Source organism: Hemiscyllium ocellatum, chromosome 19 (genome assembly GCF_020745735.1).
Source record: "Hemiscyllium ocellatum isolate sHemOce1 chromosome 19, sHemOce1.pat.X.cur, whole genome shotgun sequence".
Taxonomy (NCBI): Eukaryota; Metazoa; Chordata; class Chondrichthyes; order Orectolobiformes; family Hemiscylliidae; genus Hemiscyllium; species Hemiscyllium ocellatum.
In genome coordinates, this window is record NC_083419.1 from 40,154,660 (window position 1) to 40,174,980 (window position 20,321).

A 20,321-nucleotide genomic window follows, 5' to 3' on the forward strand; every position below is an offset into this window, starting at 1 on the left:
TGGAGTAGATTCCAGTTTTGTTAAGGCACCTTAGTGTCACATCTAAAATGGCCTTGAAGGCAAAGACCTTACCTCAACCTTCAATTCAGCTCTTATGACCATATTTGAATCAAGGCGATAATCAATCCTGAAGCTGAGTGATTCTGGGTAAACTGAAACTGAGCACTGGTGAAAATATTTTGAGGTACTGTTGAGCGTAGTCAATGACATCTTTCATCACTTTGTTGATTAAAAGTAAACTGCTTGTGGTATAATTATATTGGACTGGTCTTGATATTTATAGACAATATATACCTGAACACTTGGCAATTTTGTGAGGCAGATATCAATGTTGTACCTGCTGTGGAAAAGGTTGGCTAGATTCAGGCTTAGCTTGTGAGCACAAATGTTTAGCACCACTACAACCCAAATCTTTTACTGCATCCAGTACCTTCAGCTATTTATTGATATCACACGAAATGAATATAATTAGCTGAGGACTGGTTTCAATGATGCTGACAACCTCTGAAGGAGACTGAGATAGATAATCCACTCAACACTGGCTGAAGGTGGTTACAAAGAATTCACTCTTGTCTTTTGTCCTCATTGCCATCATTGAGTATAGCAATTTCATAGAGTCTCCTTCTCCCCATCGTTGTTTAGTTGTCCACCATGAGTTATAACTAGTGGTAATCAGCTGGAATCCATAATGGGACCTCCGCTGTTTATGATATACATAAATGACTTGGATAAAAACATAAATGGATTAGTTTGCAGATTGTACAAATGTTGATGGAGTTGTGGTTAATGTAGAAGGTTGTCAAAGGATACAGCAGGATACAGAACAGTTGGAGGTATGGATAGAGAAATGGCAAATGGAGTTTTATCCATGTAAGTGTAAGATGCTGCACTTTGGGAGATCAAATGTTAGGGAAAAGTATATTGTGAATGGCAGGACCCTGAATAGTGTTGATGTACAGACAGCTCCTTGAAAGTGGCCATACAAGTAGATAGGGTGGTAAAGAAGATGTATGGCATGCTTGGCTTTATTGTTTGGGGAATTGAGTACAAGAGTCAGGATGTCATGTTGCAGCTTTATAATGTTAGGCTACATTTAGAGTATTGTGTTCAATTCTGGTCGCCACATTATAAGAAGGATGTGGAGGCTTTGGAGATGGTGCAGAAGAGGTTTACTAGGATGCTGCATGGATTAAAGGGTATTAATTATAAGTGATGTTAGAAAGACTTTGGTTGTTTTCTCCAGCGTGGCAGAGGCTGAGGAGAGACTTGATAGAAGTCTATAAAATGATGAGATACATAAATGCGGTTGGCGGTCAGAATCTTTTTCCCAGAGGTAAAATGTCTAAAACTAGGGGCCATGCATTTACGGTGTGAAGGGGAAAGTTCAAAGGAGATGTGAGGGACATAGTTTTTACCCAGAAAGTGAGAGGAGTGTGGAGTGTACTGCCAGGGATTGTGGTGGAGGCTGATACCATAGGGGCATTTAAGTGACTTTTAGCTAAGCACATGAACATTCAAGGAATGAAGGGATATGGACCAAGTGCACACAAAAGGGATTAGTTTAATTTGGTGTCAGGTACAACATCATGGGCAGGGCCTGTGCTCTACCATTCTATGTTCTATAGAATATAATCATAAGACTGTGCAACTTTAAAATAATCTGTTAATTGTGACTCACTTATCTCTGTGTATAGTATGCTGCTGCCATAGTTTTAGCATAAATGCTGAATGATGTTGTGGCTTGCCAGGTTTGTGCCTCATTTGTAGTAAAGAGTCATAGAGTTATAAAGCAAGGAAACAAACCCTTTGGTCCAACTAAACCATGCCAACCAGATAATCCAATCCAACCCAGTGCCATTTGCCAGCACTTGGCCCATAACCCTCTAAACCCTTCCTATTCTTATACCATCCAGATGCCTTTTAAATGTTGTAATTGTGTCAGCTTCACCACTTCCTCTGACAGTGCATTCCATACATGCATCACCCTCTGCCTGAAAAAGTTACCCCTCAGGCCCTTTTTAAGTCTTTCTCTTCCGTCCTTAAACCTGGTTTTGGAATGCCCTACCCTGGAAAAAAGATCTTGTTGATTTACACTATCTGTGGCCATCATGATTTTATAAACCTCCATAAGGTCACCCCTCAGCCTCCCCTCTACAGGGAAAAAGTCTACAGTCTCTTCAGCTTCTTTCTATAACTCAAACCGTCCAGTCCCGGCAACATGCTTATAAATCTTTTCTGCAAAACCTTGTGCAACCACACCCTTTATTTTCTACCACCTGTCCATGTTTTCCTACTAAAACATATCACCTTGCACTTCTCCAAATTAAACTTTATCTGCCGATTATCTACCCACTCCCTGGACAAACTTCAAATTTGTCCCTTGAAATTTAAGATCTAGATCATTATTGTAAAGCAGAAAATGCTGACCCCAGGAATCTTCATTACAAACCTCCTCCAATTTGAAACATGTCCATTAACCATTATAGTTTCCCAACACTGAATCAATTTTGTGACCCCTTTGATACTATCAGCTGATTTTAAATTCCACAAGCTGCTGAGAAGTGATTTATATCCCCATTTCCTGAATGTTCGACTGCAACACTAGCACACTGTCACATAATCATCTGGGTCTTAAATAGTCATAGAGATGTACTGCGTGGAAACAGACCCTTCGGTTCAACTTGACCATGCCAACCAGATATCCTAAATTAATCTAGTCTCATTTGCCAGCATTTTGTCCATATATGAATATCCAATATGAATTCCTATGTGAATATCCAATCTTTTAAATGTTGCGATTGTACCAGCCTCCACCATCTCCTCTGGAAGCTTATTCCATACATACACCATTGTCTGCGTGAAAAAGGTGCCCCTTAGTTCCCTGTTAAATCTTTCTTCTCTCACCTTAAACTTATGTCCTCTAGCTTCGGACTCCCCTCTCCTGGTGAAAAGACTTTGGTTTCTCACCCTATACATGCCCTCATGATCTTCTAACTTGCATAAAGTCACCTGTCAGCTCCAGGGAAAATATCCCCAGCCTCTCCCTATAGGTCTAACTTTCCAACCGTGGCAACATCGTTGCAAATCTTTCCTGAACCTTTCAAGTTTCACAACATTTTTCGCATGGTAGGGAGACCAGAATTGAATACAGTACTCCAAAGGTGGCCTGCAACATGGTGTCCCAGCTCCTATATTCATTGCACTGACCAATAATGGCAAGTGTACGAAACGCCTTTTTCACTATCTGTTAACCTGTGACTCCACTTCTAAGGAACTCCAAGGTCTCTTTGTTTGGTAACACTCCCAGTGCCTCACCATTAAGTATTAGTGCTGCCCTTATTTTCCCTACCAAAATGCAACACTTCACATTTATCTAAATTAAGCTCTATTGGCCAGTCCTATGCTCATTTGCTCATCTGATCAAGGTCCTGTTGAACTTGGAGGTTACCTTCTTTGCTATCCACTACACCATCAATTTTGATGCCCACAGCAAACTTACTAATTATTTCTCCTATATTCACATCCAAATCATTTATATAAATGACAAAAAGCAGTGGATCCCGCACCGATCCTTGTGGCACACCGCTGGTCACAGGCGTCAAGTTTGAAAAGCAGCCCTCCACCAGCACCCGCTGACTCCTACCTTCAAGACTTTGGCTTGCTCTCTCTGGATTCCGTGAGATCTAACCTTACTAACCAGTCTACCATGCAAAACCATGTCGAATGCCTGACCGAAGTCCATATAGACAATGTGCACCACTATGCCTTCACAAATCTTCTTCATCATTTCTTCAAAAAACTTCTTTGTGACGTGAAGTGAAAGCAAAGCACTCAGGCACAGAACCTGCAATCAGAGAGATCAAAACACCACACACATGGTGCAAGTGAAGTGTCAACAGGCTGAACAACAGGTCTCTGCAGGTGATCAAGAGTATCAGGCAGTGTGAATAAAGTGTCAATAGCTGAATTACAAGCAAAGAGATGATCTATCATCCAATCAATTGAGGCAGAAATAATTATAAAAAAACAAATAAGATGGTGCTGGCGACAAACCAAGTGACTAGAATTACATGATAGATATAAGAATTGCACAGGTTTAGGGGTCTAACCAAAGTAATAACGAATCCAAAACCATACAAACTAAAGTAGAGCGATCATAACAAGTTATCAAGGTGACAATAAAGAACATTTTACAAATACAGAAATAGCATGCTAAAAACTAATATATAGTTTAGTTTGTTCTGTCATAGTTTAAATTCAGTGTATTTTTCTTCTTGATTTTCTGCCTGAAAGAATACTTGATTCTGATTGATTGCTTATCCTTCTAGGTGTTGTCATTGAGGCTGGGTGCTTGGAGAGTTCCTTGACATGGCCCTGGATTTAAGCGGACAATGGGAAAGGGAAAACTTGTAACAAAGGGATCACAAGATCTTTGTGAGAAGCTTCTTAGAGATGATCAGCAAGCATTGTTTGGTCACTGACTGCACGGTCCATGCCACTGAAACAGATGCACTGGATTGAAACACAGTAACGTTTATATTCTATCCTCCAATATAAATTTTAAATTGCTGACTGCTAGTGGTTATACAAGGCAACAACATGTTTAGTTCATTTCCAGCAAACTCAAGTATGAACAACAGCTTATGCTCTCAGATGTTGAGTCTTTTGGCGGTCACCCAGAAACTAAGCATTTTAGATTGTTGGTAGCTGCAAGCATACATTATATTCATGAATATATAAAATTAGAGGTACAATAGCAATTTATTGACAATCCATGCAGTAATTCCAGCAAACTTACCAGCTGAGAACTAACATTCAAGATGCTCCCTTTCTCCTTACGTTTTCATGCACGGAATTCTCCTCACCATTCCCAAGTGCTCTGTAATCACAGTGGAGGACATCAAGAGAAAATATGAAATTAATACAGCTTATGCCCACCACTGTACAAATTTTATTCCTGATACAGTTGTAGAAATTTGTTTTGAAGTCCAAAATCAATAAAGAATTCATTATGTCACATATTTCAAGGAGCTTTAAATACTCAAAAGAGTATGTTATATTACAAAAGAGGGTATTAGATTTAAATACAGGAGGCCTTTGTTACATTCTGCCAGCTCTATATCTGAAGTTAATACATAAGCCATTTTCTCATACCAGTTGTGTGCCCTTATCAAATATTTGGACATTTTTTAAAATAACATACCTACTCAATAATTACTTGTTTAAAATATTTCATGTACTAATACAACTGGTCGCCAATTACTTTGGTTGCGAGGTTATATTCCAAATAGATTATTTGTGGATGCGCCGATCTAAATTATAATGCTAATATATTCACAATACAAAAGTAAACTTTATTTTGACGCCCCTTGAATCTGAGAAATAACAGCCCTTGATCTCATACTCTAAGCAAAGCTACCTTCTTAAAACGCCCTTATTCTTTCTATAATGAAGTCCCCACAACTGCACTTAAAATTTCAATTAATGCTTTGAAGAAATTCCATATTTTGTATTCCATCTTTCTGTAAGTAAAGTCAAATTTCCCATATGATTCAAGAGCTTTCAAGCTACATGTCAACATGTAAAACTTTATGTTCTACAGCTAATCTCTGTTGTTCTAATGTTAAGCATCTTGCATCTGTGGGATATTTTCATTCACTTTCTTTTTCCCCTCAACATCCTTTTCTGCATTCCAGAGGACATATAAGTTTTTTTCATATTGATAGACGAGTGTCCTTCATTCACCACCAACTGGCAATCTCATTCAAAAAACGCTATAGGATGGTTAAAGGGGGAATATGAAGATTTGAGTCTTCTTAACATGTGACTTACTTGCTAACCAATAGGAGAAGCATTTCACCAGCCAGTAGACATCCTTTAGCTTGTGAAGCACAAAAGAGAGAAAAGGGCAAATATTTCTCTGGAATGCTGAAAAACATTTACTTCATGAATGTATACAAGTGGTGGTAGACAGCAGTACTGATACAGGGGAAAAAAACCTCATTTGATTGAGGAGAAGGGATAGACATGATAATCAGAGCTGGTAATCATCCAGACAACAATAGAACAGGGTGTGCATAAGAAAATACTCAGATTTCTGACATCATTTGGAATTTCTTAAGTGATTGCATAACATTTTACAGTTTTACTATTGGTACTCTCTCAAAAAGTGTCAAAATTCTTTGACATTATTGTTAAATTTTGACTCCATTACAATAATTCCAATGATCCTACTGTTATCCAAAATCAGCTGATACAACAATAGGCTATTGGCTTTAAAAATCATCATAGGCATCCACTTAAAGGGGGATGTAAGTAGTCAAGAGGATTATACGATTCAAATATTGAACGTGTCTCAACTCAGCAGCAACTTTAGATTAGATTAGATTAGACTTACAGTGTGGAAACAGGCCCTTTGGCCCAACAAGTCCACACCGACCCGTCGAAGCGCAACCCACCCATACCCCTACATTTACCCCTTACCTAACACTACGGGCAATTTAGCATGGCCAATTCACCTGACCCGCACATCTTTGGACTATGGGAGGAAACCTGAGCACCCGGAGGAAACCCACGCAGACACAGGGAGAACGTGCAAACTCCACACAGTCAGTCGCCTGAGTCGGGAATTGAACCCGGGTCTCAGGCGCTGTGAGGCAACAGTGCTAACCACTGTGCCACCGTGCCGCCCATTAAGGAATTTAAGGAATATCCCTGTCTTTGAGGATTAATCGCAAAAGAAAACTTCATTTTCCCCAAAGTTATAAATAGAGTGTTATTTCTACTCTACAGATACACAAACAGCAGAAACTACAAAGAAAATTTCCTTACATGAAAATAAACTGTGCCACAGGTGAAAGGCTCACTTGATAACAATTTAAAAATCAAATTCTGAATCTCTTGTAGTTTATGTACAATACAAGGACATTCAGTTGCCTCTGTACGGCAGTATTTAGTCTTTCCCTACTTGATTAATATTTTACTTCCTAACCCAGATGATCTCATTTTTCCACATTGCACTACAGCTGCCAGACCTTTTGGCCACTCATTTAACCTTTCTATATTGTTTAGTAGTTTGCTTATACTCTCTTCAATCTTCATACCATCAGTAAATTTGGTTATCATGCATCAGTCCCTTCATCCAAGTCATTAATATTGTTTGTTACTGACTGACATACCGACAAAGTGATACTTCATTATTTTCACAACCTGAAGGTGAGCCAAATCAAATTTAAAAAAAAGAACTGCAGATGCTGAAGATTTGAAACAAAAACAAAGTACAGAGAAACTCAACAGGTCTGGCAGAGTCCGTAGAGAGATAAATAGAGTTAGGATTTCAAGTCCAGTGAGCTTATTCACTGTTTTTGTATTGGCTTTTGCACTTCTTCCAACTATGCTGAGTCCACTACTTTTCATCATTTACATAAATGATTTAGATGTGAACATAAGAGGTGGAGTTAGTAAGTTTGCAGATGACACCGAAATTGGAGATGTAGTGGACAGTGAAGAAGGTTACCTCAGATTACAGCGGGATCTTGATCAAATGGGCCAGTTGGCTGAGGAGTGACAGATAGAGTTCAATTTACATAAATGTGTGGTGTTGCATTTTGGGAAACCAAGTCTTAGCAGGACTTATATACTTCATGGTAAGGTCCTAGGGAGTGTTGCTGATAAAAAGAGTGCAGGTTCATAGCTCCTTAAAAGTAGAGTCGCAGATCGATAGGGTAGTGAAGGCATTTGGTATGCTTTCCTTTATTGATCAGAGTATGAGTTTAGGTGTTGGGAGGTCATGTTGTGGCTGTACAGGCTATTAGTTAGGCCACTTTTGGAATTTTGCATGCAATTCTGGTCTGAAAGGTTCAGAATAGATGTACAAGGATGTTGCCAGAGTTGGAGGATTTGAGCTATAGGGAGAGGTTGAACAGGTTGGGGCTGTTTTCCCTGGAGCGTCGGAGGCTGAGGGGTGACCTTATAGAGGTTTATAAAATCATGAGGGGCATGGATAGGGTAAATAGACAAGATCTTTTCCCTGAGATTGGGGAGTCCTGAATTGGAGGGCATAAGTTTAGAGTGAGAGGGCAAAGTTATAAAAGAGACCTAAGGGGCAACCTTTTCACGCAGAGGGTGGAGTGTATATGGAATGAGTTGCCAGACAAAATGGTGGAGGCTGGTACATTGCAACATTTAAAAGGCATTTGCATAGGTATATGAATAGGAAGGTTTTGGAGGATTATGGACTGGGTGCTGGCAAGTGGAACTAGAATAGATTGGGATATCTGGTCAGCATGGATGAGTTGGACCAAAGGGTCTGTTCCCATGCTGTACATCTCTATGATTGTATGCCTCTATTGGTTATCTGTTAGTTAGCCAATCCTTTATTGAAAGATATTGCTCCAACACCATGAACTGTTGACTTGTACAGTAACACTACTGAATATTTTTCCAAAATCCAAACAGACTACAACCACTGGTTCCCCTTTGTATACAATAATACTGAAAATACCATTATATGCATCAGTCAACAATTCAGATACTTGGAAATTCAAACATTTCACTTTTGATAATAGATTAAAAACCATCTAGGAGATAATTCCTTTATTCAGGTATTCTATGCATGCTTACCAGCTTACGGGAATGGATTCTGATTGAATACAGATTAAATTAGAATTAAGTATATCTATAATCTATATTGCATGAACTTATTCTAGTTCAGTGGAAGAAAAACTATAATCACTCCCAAGCTTTTCAACCATATGAGGAAACATATGTCAAATTTCTATACCTGTTTATTTTCCAGTCACTTCTGTTAGAAGGTACATATGTGAGAATTAGTCAATGTTTTGGTTCAACATCAAATTCTTCTAAAAGCTTACAGTCATAAGAATGATTATTTAGGTGAGATATCAAAGCTTGTTGGTACCATTCAATCATAATGCAGTGTCAGTTACTGAGTCAGGAAAGAAGAGATAGAGGCTGAAATTATTTTTTATATTTCTTTGTCCAATGTTAATTTTTTTAAATAACTTATTATTTATCTTACTTTCTGCTGCAAATTACTTTTTATTTGCTATATTACTGAGAGTTGTATTGTAACTATTATGTTTAACTTCATGCTAAACTATCAGTATTCTGACTAATTTGTTTTAGTAGGTTACAACAGTGATGAATACTTTTTGTTCAAAATATTACATTTGCAGGTGCTTGCATCAGAGTACAGCATCTTTTAATATTCAATATTAAGAGGTTCTATAAAGAGTCATTATAGACACAAATCCGATCCATATGGATACTAATCCACTTTGTTAGCATCTGATCTTCTAGCAGCAGTGGAATCCTAGTGTTTAAATTTAGACTGAAGATCATTTCAGTCCTAACATAACCTATAGATTCAATTCTCACTGCATCAGAATGCTTGGCACAGGACTTCTTGCGTGCATGAAGTGAATATTGATAAAGTAACCACATTGTTATAAACCAGCATTCAATGTTTAGATTATACCACAAATCTATTATATACTATGAGCTAGGAGTTCACAATAGATTGTCATTTCTGTCAACCTTTAACCACCATAATAGGTTAATTTTAAGCAAGTAATGGTATTTTTCATGAATAAAAGAATCATAATAAATATTTCAGTGGAATAAGAAGACTGATTCAAGAACCCAATAACATCTGCTACTTCATATTTTAAAGAAAATGTTACTTTGGTTTTTTTAATAGCTGAGAAAAAGGAAATGTTTGTCCGATGGTCCATCTAGGTCATTATGTTGGGTTCATATAAGCATTTCCCTTCCAATCTAATGCAAATAGAACATTTTCTCTCCTTTTTGCTATTCCATGTTCCAGACATAACTTCTTTCTTTAACATTGTGAGTCAACCAATTAAATTTAATTATTTGATTTTAATAAATATTTTGTTCACAGTATTGTACATAAAATCACCTAAGCAAAGAGGACAACCTGAACTCCCAGTTTCATTTGTCAGTGCTGGAAATGGCATTAATCACCCAGACAGATGCAATATAACCAATAGGCTGGCATTTGCAATTGTACACAAATGAACATTTGATATGATTAACTGATTAAATAAAATTGCTTCCAGCCCAATAGAGACTACAACCCTTATTGCCTGACATGGTATCACAGATATAAATGAACTATAAAACTCTCACACTATATTTATGTAGTAATCTTCTGCTCAGTCTTTATGTGTATTCTTTATGTTACCCCATCTCACTAATCTGAATTTACTCTCATGAAGTGGTACTAAAGCAAATGGAAATACCTAGGAGCTTAATTCAAGTGGTCAATGGGAGGTCATGCTGTGGCTGTACAAGACATTGGTTAGGCCTCTTTTGGAATATTGCATACAATTCTGATCTCCCTGCTTCAGGAAAGATTTTGTGAAACTTGAAAGGGTTCAGAAAATATTTACAAGGATGTTGCTATGATGGGAGGTTTTGAGCTGTTGGGAAAGGCTGAATAAGCTGGGATTATTTTCCCTGGAGCATTGGAGGCTGAGGGGTGTTCTAATAGAAGTTTATAAAATAATGAGCAGCATGGATAGGGTGAATAATCAAGGTCTTTTCTCAAGGTAAAGGAGTCCAAAACTAGAAGGCATATGTTTAAGGTGAGAGCAGAAAGATTTAAAAGGGACCTAAGGGGCAATGCTATCACGAAGAAGGTGGTGTGTGTATGTGGAATGAGCTGGTGGGAGAAGTGGTGGAGGTACATACAATTACAACTTCTAAAAAGCATTTGGTCAGGTTTATGAATAGGAAGGGTTTAAAGGGATATAGGCCACATGTTGGCACATGGGATTAGATTAATTTAGGATATCTGGTTGACATGGACTAGTTGGATCGAAGGGTCTATTTCCATGCTGTATATCTCTACGACTAGTTTTGTAGCGTGGACTGCTGTAATTACTTGCCTATCATAATGACGGCTCTGTTTCCACTTGGTATTGAGGAATGAGAATTTTAGTGAATTGCTTTTCTTCATGAAGGATTGTGAGAATTTGTACACATAAACTGACTGACTTTCCATGTTAGTTTAATGTATAGCACTCAAAAAAACAAGAGTCATGGTGCTTTTGCACTGGAACTACATTACCAGTCCGTAAGAAAAGAAGAGATGATGGAAAACAGAAGATATTTGATAAAGACTCCTTGAAATACTGTTGGTTAAAATTGCAGTGCATGAAATTAAAGACAAATTATTCACTTGGTTCAGAAATTGCTTGAGTGATAGAGCCCAGAGAGAAGATATAATTGGTAGTAGGTATTTTTCAGACACTTTAATCAGTAGAATTTTACTAGTGGTGCATTATGATCTGTGTTGGGCTTCCACTATTCATTATTTTTTTTTAATGATCGTTAGATAATTGAATAGGAAACCACATAAATTCACTGATGACACATAGATTGGTGGCACTGCAAGCTGTGTAAATGGAAACATTAAATTGCAGAGTGATCTAGTGAATGGGCAAGACTGTGGCAATGTATCTCAATATAAGCATAAAAGAAAAGGGATCAATAGTTTCTAAATGGTGAAGAGCTGCAAACAGTGGAAATCCAAAGAGACTTGGGAAGAGGTAAATAAAATAATTAAAAATGCTAATGGAATGTGGACCATTATATTAATAGGACTAGAAAGTATGAAGTTAAAAATCATGCTTCAGCTGTACAAAAGCCTTGTTTAGAGCTGACATGAATTAATGTGAGCAGTTCTGGGTACCAAGCCTTAGGAAAAATAAAATACATCATTGGATGTAGATTTACCAACATTTACCTGGACTCTGTATGTTATATCAGGAGGAGGCAGTACGCTCACTAGGTTTCTAGCATGAATGTAAATGGTTAAAGGATGATTTCTTCATAGTTTTAAAAGTATCATGGAACCTACAGGATGGATAGAGGGAAACTACTTTCTGATGCTTGGAAAGTGTAGGACTAGGAAACATTGTATAAAAGTTAATACTAGATCTTTCAGGGTTGGAATTAGCAAACGCTTTAACACACAGAGTGATAAAAATTTGGAAATCTCTTCCACAAATGGTTATTAATTGTATATTTTAATTCTGAGATTGGATTGCAAAATTTCATCAAGGATATTCAGGATTTTGGGGCAAAGACAGGTATATAGAGTTAAGTCATGTCGAAACTGTCTCAAGAGGCAATAATTATTTATGCCTTTTTAAAAAATTTGTTTATTGGATGGGGGCATCGCTGGATAGGCCATGCAATATTAGCCATTCCTAATTGAATTGAACTGAATTGCATTTATTGTCATGTGTACCAAGGCACAGTGAAAAGTTTTGTCTCGTGAGCAATACAGGCAGGTGCATAGTTAAGTAGGGTAGATAAGTAAATAATAGATAAATAGTGACAAAAACAAAAATACAGATACAGGCGAATGTTAAGAGCTTATGAGTCCATTCAGTATTCTAACAACAGTAGGGTAGAAACTGTGTTGAAACCAACTGGTGCATGTGTTCAGGCTTCTGTACCTTCTCCCCAGTGGTAGATGTTGTAAAAAAGCATTGCCAGGGTGGGATGGATCTTTGAGAATGCTGGCAGCCTTTCCTTGACAGCGGGTCTGGTAGATGGCCTCTATAGATGGAAGGTTGGCCTTTGTGATTTTTCGGTCCGAATTCACCACTCTCTGTAACCATCTCCGATCTTGAATGGTACAGTTGCCATACCAGGTAGTGATACATCCAGACAGAATGCTCTCAATGGCGCACCTATAAAGGTTAGCAAGGGTATTCGCTGTCATGTTGTCTGAGGAAGAAAAGACGTTGTTGGGCCTTTGTAGCCAGTGCGTCCACATGAAGAGGCCAAGAAAGCTTGTTGTGGATGACCACTCCCAGGAGTTTGACACTCTCCACTTGTTCCACTTCTGCTGTTGATATGTAGGGGGGTGTGAGTAACATCCCACCGAAAGCCAATAATGAGTCTTTTGGCTTTGTTGGCATTGAAAGCTAGGCTGTTCTCAGAGCACCATTTTTCCAGGTCTTCCACCTCCCATCTGTAGTCTGTTTCATTGCCATCTGAGATTCAACTGACTATGGCGGTGTCATCAGTGAAAGTATAAGTAGCATTAGTCTGGTATTTGGCAACGCAGACAGAGAATACAGTAGGGGGCTGAGTACATATCCCTGTGGGGGCTCCAGTGTTGAGTGTTAATGAGAATGAAATATTGTCCCCAATCTTCACTGTTTGTGGACTGATTGGATGTAGATTTACCAATATTTACCTGGACTCTGTATGTTATATCAGGAGGAGACAGCACGCTCACTCCGTTTCTAGCATGAATGTAAATGGTTAAAGAATGATTTGTTCAAAGTTTTAAAGGTGACACTGAAATTCTTGAGGTGTGGGGTCAGCCACAGTGCCGTTTGGAAGTGAGTTTCAAGATTGTAACCAAGCAACAGTGAGGGAATGGCGATATTGTTCTAAGTCTGTAAAGTGTGTGATGTGGAGGGAAACTCACAGGTGATGGTGTTTCTATGCATCTATTGCCTTTGCCCATTTAGGTTCTAGAGATTGTGGACTTTTAAGGAGACTAGATGAGCTGCTAGAGTACATCTTGTACAAAATGCTGCCACTCTACATCAGTGATGGAGTGAGTGGTGGATGGGGTGCCGATCAATCTGGTTCCTACATGAGTGAGCTGTCAATTTAAAAAAAAATAAAAATATCGTTACTTAAAAACTGATCATTTTTCAGGTACATTGAGAACACTGAAAATGGATTGGTTTCTATGCTGAATGAGTTAGAGCTAAGTAGTTTTTTATCCATGACATTTTAATATTTTCATTGTCTGTTCAGTGTCACAACTGAGATGAGCTAATTCAGTATAAATTATGGATTGTAGGCTGTCCTGATTTGTGTGACTTCATTTTACAAAAACAGATTCATTACTCCTGAGCCTTCAGGGGAGCCTCGTGCCTCTGTCAAGGAGAAAGAATGACTTCAACAACTGAGTCATTCAGTGATCAGAAAAATAAAGTAGAAAGGACTGCAAGTGAAGAAACAACAGCATATGTTGTGCGTGTCAGTCTATTAGAGATGGTCTTAAACCAATTTCTGAGTCGATGGATGTGGTGTGTCAGGCATTGATCTCCATATGAGTTTATTAACATGAAGTCATAGAGTCATACAGATGTATAGCATGGAAACAGACTCTTCGGTCCAACCCATCCATGCCGACCAGATATCCCAACCCAATCTAGTCCCACCTGCCAGCAGCCGGCCCATATCCCTCCAAACCCTTCCTATTCATATACCCATCCAAATGCCTCTTAAATGTTGCAATTGTACCAGCCTCCACCACATCCTCTGGCAGCTCATTCCATACCCGTACCACCCTCTGTGTGAAAAAGTTGCCCCGTAGGTCTCTTTTATGTCTTTCCCCTCTCATCCTAAACCTATGCCCTCTAATTCTGGACACCCCGACCCCAGGGAAAAGACTTTGTCTATTTATCCCATCCATGCCCCTCATAATTTTGTAAACCTCTATAAGGTCACCCCTCAGCCTCCGACGCTCCAGGGAAAATAGCCCCAGCCTGTTCAGCCTCTCCCTGTAGCTCAGAACCTCCAACCCTGGCAACATCCATGTAAGTCTTTTCTGAACCCATTCAAGTTTCACAACATCTTTCTGATAGGAAGAAGACCAGAATTGCATGCAGTATTCCAACAGTGGCCTAACCAGTGTCCTGTACAGCCGCAACATGACCTCCCAACTCCTGTACTCAATACTCTGACCAATAAAGGAAAGCATACCAAATGCCTTCTTCACTATTGTATCTACCTGCGACTCCACTTTCAAGGAGTTATGAACCTGCACTCCAAGGTCTCTTTGTTCAGCAACACTCCCTAGGACCTTACCATTAAGCATATAAGTCCTGCTAAGATTTGCTTTCCCAAAATGCAGCACATCGGATTTATCTGAATTAAACTCCATCTGCCACTTCTCAGCCCATTGGCCCATCTGGTCCAGATCCTGTTATAATCTGAGGCAACCCTGTTCGCTGTCCACTACACCTCCAATTTTGGCGTCATCTGCAAACTTACTAACTGTACCTCTTATGCTTACATCCAAATCATTTATGTAAATGACAAAAAGTAGAGGGCCCAACACCAATCCTTGTGACACTCCACTGGTCCACCACCACCCGCTGTCTTCTACCTTTGAGCCAATTCTGTATCCAAATGGCTAGTTCTCCCTGTATTCCATGAGATCTAACCTTGCTCATCAGTCTCCCATGGGGAACCTTGTCTAATGCCTTACTAAAGTCCATATAGATCATATCTATTGCTCTGCCCTCATCAATCTTTTTTGTTACTTCTTCAAAAAACACAAGCTTGTGAGACATGATTTCCCATGCACAAAGCCATTTGACTATCCCGAATCAGTCCTTGCCTTTCCAAATACATGTACATCCTGTCACTCAGGATTCCCTCCAACAAATTGCCCACCACTGAGGTCAGGCTCACTGGTCTATAGTTCCCTGACTTGTCTTTACCGCCCTTCTTAAAGAGTGGCACCACGTTTGCCAACCTCCAGTCTTCCGGCACCTCACCTGTGATTATCGATGGTACAAATATCTCAGCAAGAGGCCCAGCAATCACTTCTCTAGCTTCCCACAGAGTTCTCAGGTATACCTGATCAGGTCCTGGGGATTTATCCACTTTTGACCGTTTCATGTAATCTGGACATTTGGCAAGATGTCACCATCTAGTTCCCTACAGTCTATATCTTCCAGATCCTTTTCCACAGTAAATACTGATGCAAAATATTCATTTGGTAGCTCCCCCATTTTCTGTTGCTCCACATAAAGGCTGCTTAAGGGAGAATCCGATTAAAGTTTTAGCTTAAGTTTCTTAGTTGGACCCTTGTATCAGTTTCAGTATGAACGTTTGGGCAGATTGTCTTCTGAGAAAGGTTACCTTTCATGTTCAATTTACATTTTCCATCTTTTAACATCACCAGTATTCAACTTCACATTCATCAGCATAGGTCATCTCTCTCATTCCTACTTGTCGACTCAGTAAACTACATCCACCATCAGGCTGGTGCTTTCATTTACTGTCATTGGTAATTTAAATTTGTTCCATTGAAGTATGTTGAATTCACACTGATGGTCAGTTATTACACTTTCATGCATAACATTCAAAAATGCCTAAGTTCTCAAGGATAGACTCTGAGTTTCTTTTTGAAGCATACTGTAGTGACCTTTACTTGCATCATTAATTCCTGATCCAGCTTGATGAAATTTCTGATCAGTGAAGCACACATTGAACACAAAAGCCATTTCTTGTATTTAACATTCCACTTACTTTTAATAAAACTGAATATTTTTTAACCATTTTCCTATTTACAGAATATATATGTTATCTTCTTTATTATTTTAATATGTATTTAGTCATCCTCATTTGACATATTCGATTACCTGGTTAACAGTACTTCTTGAGCTCTGCTATTTCAAATATCTGAGTTAAGTTTTCAGCCTGTTTATTCGGTTTTTTAGATTTTCTTCATAAAGAGGTTGTTAGGTTTGCAGACCACTAAGAACACTATTGTAGAACATCTTGCTCGACCCCAGATTTTCTTGTTGTGTTGTCTTCCACATGAAGTTGTTATTTAAGGTTCAAACATTTCTAATGCGATCAAGTCATATTTTTCTTTAATTTGAATGCTCCATTGTTTCCAAGATTCTGTTTATACGTATTTTGGAATGGTAGCTATGGTGGTGCAGAATCTGTAGATTACCTTCAGTGTCATAAAGATATATAATGTAACAGTGGATGATGGTGAATTCTCAAGATAATTTGAAAGGAGAAAGATTATCCAGAAATTCCTGCATGTCCTTAAATTTCTGCATCAAACATTTTCTTGACAGGTTCCAAAGTTGTCATCTCTACACTCACTTTAAATTTATTTCATAAACCGATCACTCTGTTTGAAGAGAACATTTCCTAATATTTGTATAATTTCACCTTTTACTAGCTATAAGCTACAGGTTAATTTTGCAAAGGGAAATCAGGTAAGGAAATGTAATGGGTTTCCTGTTTGCAAAAAAATGACTTCTGGCTGCCCATACCCAAAATAAAAATTATCCCCCTTGTCCCCTCATTTTACTCGATCAATTTAAATTAATGTTCCCACTTCTCCTATTCACTGTTCTCTTAACTGTATTGTTTGCCTATTACATTTCACCTCACTTCCAGGGCAGGGATCACCTTACTTCCAAGCAGGAAGCAACACTGTGCATGGGCCTTTAAGATAGAATTTATTTTAATCATCATTCTGTGTTTTTCTGAATAATTATCCTACAGCTAAAGCAAAACACATCGGACTGTGGAAATCCCAAATAAAATAAAAATTGGAAATATTATACAGTTTATAGAATATTGGAGAGAAATGCAAAACCTTAGTGACTGGGATTTTGCCAGCTGCACAGTGGCAGGACAATGATGGGACTTTATTACCTGAGGCCAATTAAAGGCTGCCATTTATTACACTGACCAATTAAGGAGGTGGCCTGCCTCTTGAAAGTTGCCAGAACAGTCAAGGATCTTGATTGGTGACACTACTTATGTTGCAAGGGGAAAGGAAGGGCACCTACATGAAGGCCTGTGATGATTTTCGTTTAATGTGCCAAAACCAAATAATCAAGTCCAGTGATCAGACAGCTTTATGTACCTAACATTGTTATTACTTAGCAGGAAATCTGTTCCAACACCAATATGTCAATTAATTGAATAATTGTGTGGTGCCTTCTGGTTCACGAGTGGCTAAGGTCTATCTTTTGAAATGTTTCATGGTGGTAGGGTTATGTCGAGCTTTCCTTACTATGCCTTCCATCATCATTTTGCCAATGGCTGGTAAAATGTTTCAGATGAATAAGTTTTCTTTAGAAATTATACTACCAAGCCACATACTGTCACAGCTTTACTGTGCAATTTATTTTTAAATGTGGGAATTATAATGAATAACACTGTTTCATTGAAAGGAAAGACCACTTGTCTAAAATACATGTAGTTAAGGATCATTGTGTCTTTTGAGCAATCACTTCACTGACCACTATAGTGTCTCCACCATAATTGCTAGTTGTTAAACTCACTAGTTTATTGATATGTGTCTTTAAGTGCAATATGTTGTCAATTATTTCATCAGTCAATTAGGATCAACTGCAGCCAAAATGCAAGGTATGGTGAATGGAATATATTCTACTAGTTGTACAGCAAAGCATATGACCGTGACTGATAGAGAGAACTAGCCCTAGTCTCACAAGACAGCTGACAAGCACAAGCAGCTCGTTCTTTTTTTTTCTATTTTCTTCTCATTGTCTCATAATTTAATGACTTCTCAAACTACCCAGGAATGTTAGACTGAAGTCAGTATGTAACCAACTTGACAAATTCTCTCTTCTACTTACAACAAAAGCTTCCTTCAAAAGTGTATCCTTTTTCAGGTCTGGATATTATACCGATAAGCCATTATTGTGCTATAAATGTTTCCCTTCATTCAAAGTGCCTGAGTATGTCACGTTCTTTGTCCAGCTCGTAGTGTTAAAGTCTACCCTTTCATGAGGTAATGCACATACTCTCTGTCTTTGATCAACCAGGCCCTCACACCAGCTTCCCTAATCTCATTCTGTTCTGTTTTGCACAATCAATTTTGTAATCCCCTGAAATGGCTTTCTTTACCTTTGAACTAATTTTCAGAGGCTTCATGCTTGTATTTGCCTGTTGTGAATTGTTTTTTTCTGAAAGCTATCTGTGAGGCCAGTTAATAAACCATTCACAGTAGCTGTTCAGTCTAATCATTCTAGAACCATAGAAAAGTGCAAAAGAGGCCATTCAGCCCACAGTGTTTGTGCTGACTGAGGAAAACAAAACTAACTGCCCACTGTGATACCACCTTCCAGGACTTGGTCCACAGATTTGCAGCTTATAGCACTTCAGGTGAAGATCCAGATATCTCTCAAATGATTAAGGGTTTTCACATCCTCCACCAAACAGGGCAGTGAATTCCAGATGCTCACCACCCTCTGGGTGAAAATCTTTTCCTTATGTCCCATCTAATCCTTCTACCAATCACCTCAAATTTGTGTCCCCTGTAGTAGGCCTGTCCAGTAGGGGACATTGGCCTTCCCTACCTATTCTATTCAAACTCATCTTTTGGATGTAGGTTTGCTCATTGAGTTGGAAGGTTCATTTCCAGACATTTTGTCACCCTAGGCAACATCTTCAGTGGGCCTCAGGCAAAGCACTGCTGCTAAGTTCTGCTTTCTATTTATATGTTTGGGTTTCTTTGGGTTGGTGGTGTCATTTCCTGTGGTGATGCCATTTCCTGTGGTGAAGTCACTTCCTGTTCTTTTTCTCAGAAACCCTAGCCACTCTTCCCTATACCAAAGACATCTTGGAAATTATTGCTAGACTATTCAGACCCCTTAGCATCATGGTAGTCTACAAACCCACCAACACACTAAAGCAGTAGCTAATGAACTTGAAAGACCCTATACAGACAACAAGCAAAACTAATGTCACTTACAAAATACCGTGCAAGGACTGCAACAAATACTACATTAGACAAACAAGCAGAAAACTAGCCACCAGGATACATGAACACCAACTAGCCACAAAAAGACATGGCCCTCTCTCACTAGTATCCTTACATATGGATGAGGAAGGACACCACTTTGACTGGGACAATACATCCATCCTAGGACAATCCAAACAAAAGACACACATGAGAATTCTTAAAAGCATGGCATTCCAACCGGAACTCTATCAACAAACACATTGAGTTAGACCCCATCTACCACCCCCTGAGAAAAGGAACAGGAAGTGACTTTGCCACCGGAAATGACATCACTAACCCAAAGAAACCCAAACATATAAATAGAAAGTAGGAATTTTCAGCAGTGCTTCACCTGAGGCCCACTGAAGATACTACCTAGTAGGATGATGAAACGTCTGGAAATGAACCTTGAGCTCAGTGCGCAAACCTACATCCAGAATCTCAACCTGAGCTACAAATCTTCTCTAAACTTGCTAAAACTCATCTTTATTTTGTACACCAGTTAAGTCACCCTCAGTATCCTCCTGTGTATTGTGTAGTTCCCTGCTTTGTTTGCTCACCCCAAATGAAATGCCACACAATTCTCTGGATTGAATTGCATTTGCAAATTTTCTGCCCTCTTAACCAAACTATTTATATAAATTTGGAGTAGACTGATATGCTTGTCACTATCAATCACATGGCTGATCTTTGATTCATCTGCTAATTTGCCAATTAAGTCTCC

General features: G+C 38.8%; 1 protein-coding gene across 2 annotated transcripts in view; it reads left to right on the forward strand.

Annotated features, from left to right (window-relative positions):
• Window positions 1-20,321, forward strand: part of chrm2a (cholinergic receptor, muscarinic 2a) — a 76,464-nt gene that overhangs the window by 21,040 nt on the left and 35,103 nt on the right. Inside the window, exon 3 of one of the 2 annotated variants that reach the window (XM_060839381.1) lies at window positions 4,329-4,527. The exons of the other annotated variant lie outside the window; for it this stretch is intronic. The gene's annotated coding sequence lies outside the window, so the exon portion shown is untranslated. The remainder of the gene's footprint in view (window positions 1-4,328; window positions 4,528-20,321) is intronic. 2 annotated transcript variants of the gene reach the window in all.